Source organism: Choristoneura fumiferana, chromosome 27 (assembly GCF_025370935.1).
Source record: "Choristoneura fumiferana chromosome 27, NRCan_CFum_1, whole genome shotgun sequence".
NCBI classification, from domain to species: domain Eukaryota; kingdom Metazoa; phylum Arthropoda; class Insecta; order Lepidoptera; family Tortricidae; genus Choristoneura; species Choristoneura fumiferana.
The window spans coordinates 794,825-803,149 of NC_133498.1; the positions used below are offsets into that span (position 1 = coordinate 794,825).

The following is an 8,325-nucleotide window of genomic DNA, read 5'->3' on the forward strand; positions in this document are numbered from 1 at the left end:
CTGTATAATGGTATATTAAAACTACTTTCTAAAGCTTATTATTAATGCGTAACTGTACACTCTTGTCAGTGTAATAGTTTCATAACTTCTGTCAAATATGATTTTATAGAACTATAATAATAAATGAATTCTGTAATACAGCTTTAATCTGTATTACTGACAGTTGTCCTTGATTTGTAAAAAACGTTGTGTGCTGGTGAATAGAAATATGTGGAAAAAAAGAAAAACATGTGGTGGAGTAAAAAGGAAAATTAAAAGAGAATATGAAAATATTACTAATTATCAACCAAACAAAACCAGTGATACTGAGCCGTCATGTGAAGACATTGAAAATAACAAATTCATTGATCGAACAATCGATAGTCAAGCGCGAGTTCAGTCAACGTCTAATGAAGGTTCCGTAGCAAAAACGGCATACGATTAATAAAAGTGAGGATTTAGAAAAGCCTCCGGAACTTGATAGTGATTTAGATTCATGCAGCAGTGCAAGTTCAAATAATAATGATGATTTTTCAAAAAATTTAACATTCCGTCGTCAAATTACGAGATTAGGTACGTTTTTTCTTAAGAACAATCACAGTCACGATATTACGTGTTTTTATAAATTCTGACTAAGCTAGGTAACTAAATTGGACAATTATGGCACATAATATACATGATGTAACGGAAAGGGTGTATCAAGCCGAAAGGACACGAATCTATTGCCCAAGGAACATGGGTCGAAATATAAAAAAAAATTTGGCTCCCCATACTAAATCGATCAGCTGCGCGCCCAATTAGCATGGAATGACAAAATATTTTTTTCATATTTCGACCCATGTTCCTTGGGGAAAATTGTTCGATAACATGGGTAGATTCGTGTCTATTCGGCTTGATACACCCTTTCCGTTACACCCTGTATTATATAACGAGATCACTCATCAGGAAAAAGAACTAAACATGGCGTAACGACAATCGCGGATAATACGTATAAACAGGGGTAAGTAATCCTACTAATTATGTTGAACGACTTCCGCTTTTTTCATGGGAAAGTCGTTCAGTATAACGTTACGTAAACATAATAGAAATATCCATCAGTGGATATCTTAAGTAATTAAAAATAATGTAAGAGTTACTTATTTACTAGATACACAAGAAAAACAGTTACATAATTTTGTGTCTTAAACTACAATCACTGTCAAGATATTACGTGTTTTCTTAAAGACAATCACAGTCACGAGATTAGGTACGTTTTTTCTTAAGAACAATCACAGTCACGATATTACGTGTTTTTATAAATTCTGACTAAGCTAGGTAACTAAATTGGACAATTATGGCACATAATATACATGATGTAACGGAAAGGGTGTATCAAGCCGAAAGGACACGAATCTATTGCCCAAGGAACATGGGTCGAAATATAAAAAAAATTTGGCTCCCCATACTAAATCGATCAGCTGCGCGCCCAATTAGCATGGAATGACAAAATATTTTTTTCATATTTCGACCCATGTTCCTTGGGGAAAATTGTTCGATAACATGGGTAGATTCGTGTCTATTCGGCTTGATACACCCTTTCCGTTACACCCTGTATTATATAACGAGATCACTCATCAGGAAAAAAGAACTAAACATGGCGTAACGACAATCGCGGATAATACGTATAAACAGGGGTAAGTAATCCTACTAACTATGTTGAACGACTTCCGCTTTTTTCATGGGAAAGTCGTTCAGTATAACGTAACGTAAACATAATAGAAATATCCATCAGTGGATATCTTAAGTAATTAAAAATAATGTAAGAGTTACTTATTTACTAGATACACAAGAAAAACAGTTACATAATTTTGTGTCTTAAACTACAATCACTGTCAAGATATTACGTGTTTTCTTAAAGACAATCACAGTCACGAGATTAGGTACGTTTTTTCTTAAGAACAATCACAGTCACGATATTACGTGTTTTTATAAATTCTGACTAAGCTAGGTAACTAAATTGGACAATTATGGCACATAATATACATGATGTAACGGAAAGGGTGTATCAAGCCGAAAGGACACGAATCTATTGCCCAAGGAACATGGGTCGAAATATAAAAAAAAATTTGGCTCCCCATACTAAATCGATCAGCTGCGCGCCCAATTAGCATGGAATGACAAAATATTTTTTTCATATTTCGACCCATGTTCCTTGGGGAAAATTGTTCGATAACATGGGTAGATTCGTGTCTATTCGGCTTGATACACCCTTTCCGTTACACCCTGTATTATATAACGAGATCACTCATCAGGAAAAAAGAACTAAACATGGCGTAACGACAATCGCGGATAATACGTATAAACAGGGTAAGTAATCCTACTAATTATGTTGAACGACTTCCGCTTTTTTCATGGGAAAGTCGTTCAGTATAACGTAGAATTACTTCTTATAAGTACTTATTGATTTATCCGCAATTTACATTATACCATGTGTAGTTCTCATTTTTCTGAAGAGAGAGTCCTACTTTAACATACTCTATTCCTCCTCCTCCTCTTCCTCTTGTTCTTTTCTTTCATTCGTAGCATCTTCGTTGGTGTTTATTGTTTTATTTGCAGCGACGTCTACTATGACCTCTTCCTCTTGTTCTTTTCTTTCATTCGTAGCATCTTCGTTGGTGTTTAATGTTTCATTTGCAGCGTCGTTTACTATGACCACCACATTATCAATTTGATTGGTGTTAGACTCATTTTGATTAATAAGTTTAACTTTTTTTATTCTCCTACGTTTTGTTGATGCTCGTTCATTCTTGCTGTGTTTTCTCTTTACTGAATTTTTAAGCACAGTTTTGAAAAAGTTTTCATTGCTTTCAACGGTATAAGTTTGGTCCCAGATACGTATTAGTTGGTGGAAGAAATTGAGGACATTTTTAAAAGCCTTTAGAGGGACTTTTATGTCCTCACTCTTTCTACTGCCTCCTGTCCAGGAACACTTGCATAAAAAATCACGAGTAAAAAACATGTCTAATATTTTGTATGCACATGTTGCACCTTTTCCATCTGATTGTGAACATATAAAAGAATATTGCTTCAGGAGTTGAATTTTTTGCTGCTTGTCACTTAAACGTGATTCCAGTTCCTCTAGCTCTTTAACTGAATCAATTGGTTTTATGACAAAAGCTTCATTTTCGATTGGATTGCTGGATTTACCCAGTGCAATCACATCTGTATTTATGGTATTGTCACACTTGGAAAATTCGTATTCTATCTGCACAGATAGACTTGCAAGTTTATGTAACATTTTTTTCTGGTTGTCCATTAGAACATTTATTGTTTGTGACATATTAATTTGATTGTCTAAAATCAATTTTAGATAATTTTCAATTTCATTTACATCAGTGTTTTGCTGTGGAACCGTTGCTGCCACATCAGATTCATCCACATATTGAATGACGTATTGTGCTGCAGATGTTGGAACTACTGGTGTGGATGTTGTTGCTGACGTTGCTGTAGATGAAATTGACGGCTTTTCTGGTTGACTGAATGCCTGAAATCACATATAAAATTAATTAAAAATAAAATAAAAAATAAAAATTGTTTTTTAAAGGTCACCTTATTAACATTCAATGAATATCCAGCGGCCCCACACTAGGCAATGCCTGTCACGTGGCGGCCTGATTCGGTTTTAAAATAAATTAACAATAGGAAAAATTACTTAGTATTAGCCGATTACATAAAGTGAAATATAAGGCTTTTAAACATATTTATAAGAACTTAGCTATCAGTTTAAAGAAGAAGAGATAAAGCAAAAATGCATGTATTGTGTGTGTGTGTGTATATATGAGTGAGTGTGTATGAGTGTGTGTGTGTGTGTGTGTGTGTGTGTGTGTGTGTGTGTGTGTGTGTGTGGTTGAGAGGTAAGTAAGGCTACAGAATTAGAAGACATCAGAAAAGCTATTGCATAGCAATTAATGAGATATTTGTCAATAGTTATGTACAAAACTTGATCACGGATCATTTAACGTTAAATCGGTTTGACAGTTGGTAACGTTACCACTTTTTAACGGTATTTAAAGCCCTGGCGCTGAGTGAGCTGGTACCTACGTCGGTACTCGGTCTACTCGCTCGGTTATAATAGAAAGAAATGAGATAGAATTAAAACACAATATAATATGACCGGAGCGGGCGACGCTTAATTTCACGAAATATTAAGCAAAAATTGCAGCGAAAAATAGGTCTTATGGCACAGACTTTCAGTCATAATATTGTTTCGAATCACTAGGCAGGCAGGCTTGCTACAAAACAAATAATCGCTCGCTCGCTATAAAGCCAGCACGTATGTATGTATGTATTTATTTTGAATATATCAACACACACTGCCATTTTAACACTGTTTTCAAGCTTTTAAAGAAACAAACAGAAAACTACTTGGTACTTAAAGTAGCTCATAGTTCTTAAAAAAATACAATTTAGAATTTTTCAACATCGAAAGGACGAAACGAATCGGTACTTCAGTTCAGTACCTTGACCTTGGTACCGACCGAACCGAGCCGGGCCGGATCGGCCATAGATAAATTAATAATCGCTCGAAAGAACCGGAGTCAATAAAGGAGTCGGATTCAATAAGCGGATTCGGTACCGACACCGGAGCTGGATCTAGTGAGTCAGATCACTTCGCGGAGTTGAGATTACCCATGTCTAGTGAGAGACGCTAGCTAGCACTGCCAGCACGGGAGATTTCAAATCAGCGCAGCGGCGCAACAGCGGTGATACCCATGCTAATATGCTAGTATACACTACTTATAAACCCAAGAAGATACGTCAATAATTATACATGCGGGATGAGCTAATAATATTTAAAAAAAACATGCTTACCAATTGACCAGCTAAAGTGTTGTAACTGAAGTTATTATTAGTACTGTTCGTTGTGATTAATTCTGTCTCATTATCAATTTCGGTGTCGCTATTTTGTAACATGAGATTTAGTTCTTGAGTTGCTTCTTCGTATGATGGTAGTAATTGTCTTTTTAGACAGCAACGTGAGGTAGACCAATTGTCTAGAGGCCGCGAATTCTCGTTCTTGACTAATTTGTTGACATCTAGTCGCTTTCTTGGCCATCTTAAAATACCATTAGACTCCCAAAAACTCGGTACAATGCATAGTCGTTTTTGGCCTTTTTCAATTGTTTCAATTATTTTGAAAGACATTTTCCTGAAAAAAAGTGCAACACATTTGAGATATACGCACACAACACAAAACACTAGTTTCTATGTCTATCTTACACTACTGCACATAGGTATTAAATTATTTAATACGTATCTAACTCCTTTTGTTTCGTTTTGACTATACCTACGAGTTCCGTGATACGGTGAACGAGCGAAAAGGACAAATAAATGCGTGCTTGCGTCCCTGGAACTTTCTCTCAACTAAACTAATCACGTTGCGTTCGTTGCGATGCGGACGCTGCTTGCTGTCTTTATCTAACACACTCGGTAAAGGTACGATACCGGCAAACTTCTTGAGCATTAAACAAGGGAGTGGGGAAAGTTTACGCACCGTACACATACGAGCAAAAAAAGTACCTAACTATTTAATTAAACTGTAGAATACTTTTTACGTAGATAAATCTACTTCTAAAAATAGTTAGTTTTAATTTTTATAGATTGTTAGTGTGCGAAACACAGTGAGTAAGTCAGAGCTCTTCGCTTCCTTGATAATCCGTCTGACAGTGCTGACAGACGTTTTTGTAGCATCTGCAGTATTCTTCACTGTCTCCATGTCACTCTTTCCGTCTTTCATCATAAAGCAATAGACGTCGTACACCATTTTTCTAGCTTGCCTTTTGAAAACCACATTATTTTGTCGTGGCATGGTGTTTTCATTAAGTATAAAACAATCAACAAAAAAGTTATAACAAAAAGTCAACAAACAATAATAACAACAAATTCAACAAAAACTATAAAGTCAACAAACAACTACTACAACAAATTCAAGACAAACAATAAAGTCAGTCAGTCAGTCAACAAAACAAATTACAACAATCACTGTATCACTGCACGCCAGTGTACATAGCAGGCAAAAGAACGTGGACGCAGCGCGGGACACAAACGTCAACTGATTTACCAATCACGCGATCGACACGTCACTCTTCCGCCGCCGCGCACCACCGCCCGCCGCCCCCCTCCCAGCGATACCTAAAAATCGCTTCTGCGCAGGCAAAGCCATTTGTTCAAGATGTTTGCCGGTATCTTGTTGTAAGTGCTTGTAATGAGCACGAGTGCGTCTAGACCATGATTGTGTATGTACACACTACGCACACAATCATGATGGCCCAGACGCACTCGTGGATAAAACATGTATACAAGTCGAAATAAACAAATTAATTTGTATTTTTATAAGTTTAACGGAAATTTTAAGTTGAGAATAGTTCAAATAAGCGTCACTTGTTTGCAAAACTTATTGATATGAAATATGCTAAAGGGTTTTTCATTTTTAACACATAACCCTAAAAGGCTGTATAATTTATTTGCTGAAAACTGATGTACAGCCTATATAATAAAATATTATATTATAACGGCTATTAAAGGGTAAAAGCTGTGTAATGGAATCCAGAAAGTGCGTAGTAAAACCACGGAATCTATAATACTCTCCAGATATCTTTTACGCTGTATAAAATCTGTCGCCATTTTCGAACAAATAACAATAAAAGAAAATATGACTTCTTACATTATTTTGAGTAAGTATTGCTGAAGTTATAGTTATGATTTTCAGATAAATAAATCATAAGTGATACCTGTTGTACAGTATTATTTAACAATCTTATGATTCTAACCTCAAAACCATAAACTTACTTACTTGTTTTGGTAATATTCCTCGTGAATTCTTCAGTATTTCGCGAGCGCGTGAATATTTTTCCATAAAACTGCACTATTTCCCAGTAAAAATAAATCGGCACGTTGAATCTACAATTATCACTACCTAAAGTCCAACATTTATTCTTGACTTATAACTTCACAGTAAATTGGCGGCCCACCATTATCATAACTAAAAAGAATAAGCGGTTGTTTTCATAAATTTCACATTGTAATTCTCATAAAAAACCAATGAAGAACTATTATCTTTTTAAGAAACTTATAAGAGAATAACTATATGCCTATGGTTTCTTCAACATCATACTACAGCTCTTCTACAGCTATAGTACAGCCTATTTTTTAGCTATACAGCAACTATACAGCTATAATAACGCATAAGGCTGTATAACAAGGGCCCAATTTTTACTTGTAGAGGTTGTATAAGCGCTTATACAGCCCTTGTACAGCCTCACTATATAGCCTGTGGAATACAATAAAACTAAAATACAGCTTCTATACAGCCTGTCGTGCTGCTTGGGACAAGCTTAATGTGGCATTATCTGGGAAAAGGTACCTTGTTGTCGGTTCTAGTTTCCGAGATAATCGCGTTCAAAGTAAAATGTCGAAAAAAATATTTTTTTCTTTTTTACTCTTTATTAATAAGCAGGGCTAAATTTTAATTTCACAGAGACACAAGTTTAAATCGATTTTTAGGGTTCCGAGCCAAAATGGTTAGCAAAACGGAACCCTTATAGTTTCGCCATGTCTGTCTGTCTGTCCATCGCGGCTTTGCTCAGGACCATAATGCTAGAAAGCTGTAATTTTGCACGGATATATATAGGTAAACTGCCGACAAAATAGTACAATAAAAAATTAAAAAAAATGTTTATAGGGTACCTCCCATAGACGTAAAGTTTGGGTGATTTATTATTCTCATCCAACCCTATAGTGTGGGGTACCGTTAGATAGGTCTTTAAAACATCAGGGGTGTGCTAAGACGATTTTTCGATTCAGTGGTTTGTTTGCGAAATATTCAACTTTAAAGTGCAAATTTTCATTAAAAATCGACCGTCCCCCCCCCCCCCCTCTAAAATCTAAACCGGTGGAAAAATTTGAAAAAAAATCAGAATGGTAGTAAGTATGTCAAACTTTAAAGGAAAACTATAACGGCTAAGTTTGCTTTAGAATTATTAGTAGTTTATGAGTAAATAGTAGCCTAAGGTATAAAATATACCTAAATTTGGAAGATTCCGTACAAAATATAAAATCCTTAGAAAAAATTACTTATTTTTTTCGTAAGGCTACGGAACCCTATTTTGGGCGTGTGCCGCTCTTGAATGCTTTCTGTGCGCTCGCTATCGGTTTAGAAGACGTTTTCGGACGTCGGTACTTTGTCGGCGCGTCATCATCATCATCATCCCAGCCTATACGTCCCACTGCTGGGCACAGGCCTTCCTCTCAGAATGAGAGAGCTTGGGCAGTAGTTCCCACGCGGGCCCAGTGCGGTGCTTGTCGGCG

The 8,325-nt window shown here is 36.0% G+C and overlaps 1 long non-coding RNA gene across 1 annotated transcript; it reads right to left on the reverse strand.

The window, feature by feature from the left end:
• Positions 1-1,778: 1,778 nt before the first annotated feature.
• LOC141443349 (uncharacterized) lies at positions 1,779-7,112 on the reverse strand. The gene is made up of 3 exons (XR_012453016.1): positions 5,306-7,112; positions 4,831-5,167; positions 1,779-3,502 (listed from the first exon to the last, which is right to left on the reverse strand). It is a non-coding gene; the product is annotated as an uncharacterized lncRNA (long non-coding RNA).
• Positions 7,113-8,325: the final 1,213 nt, after the last annotated feature.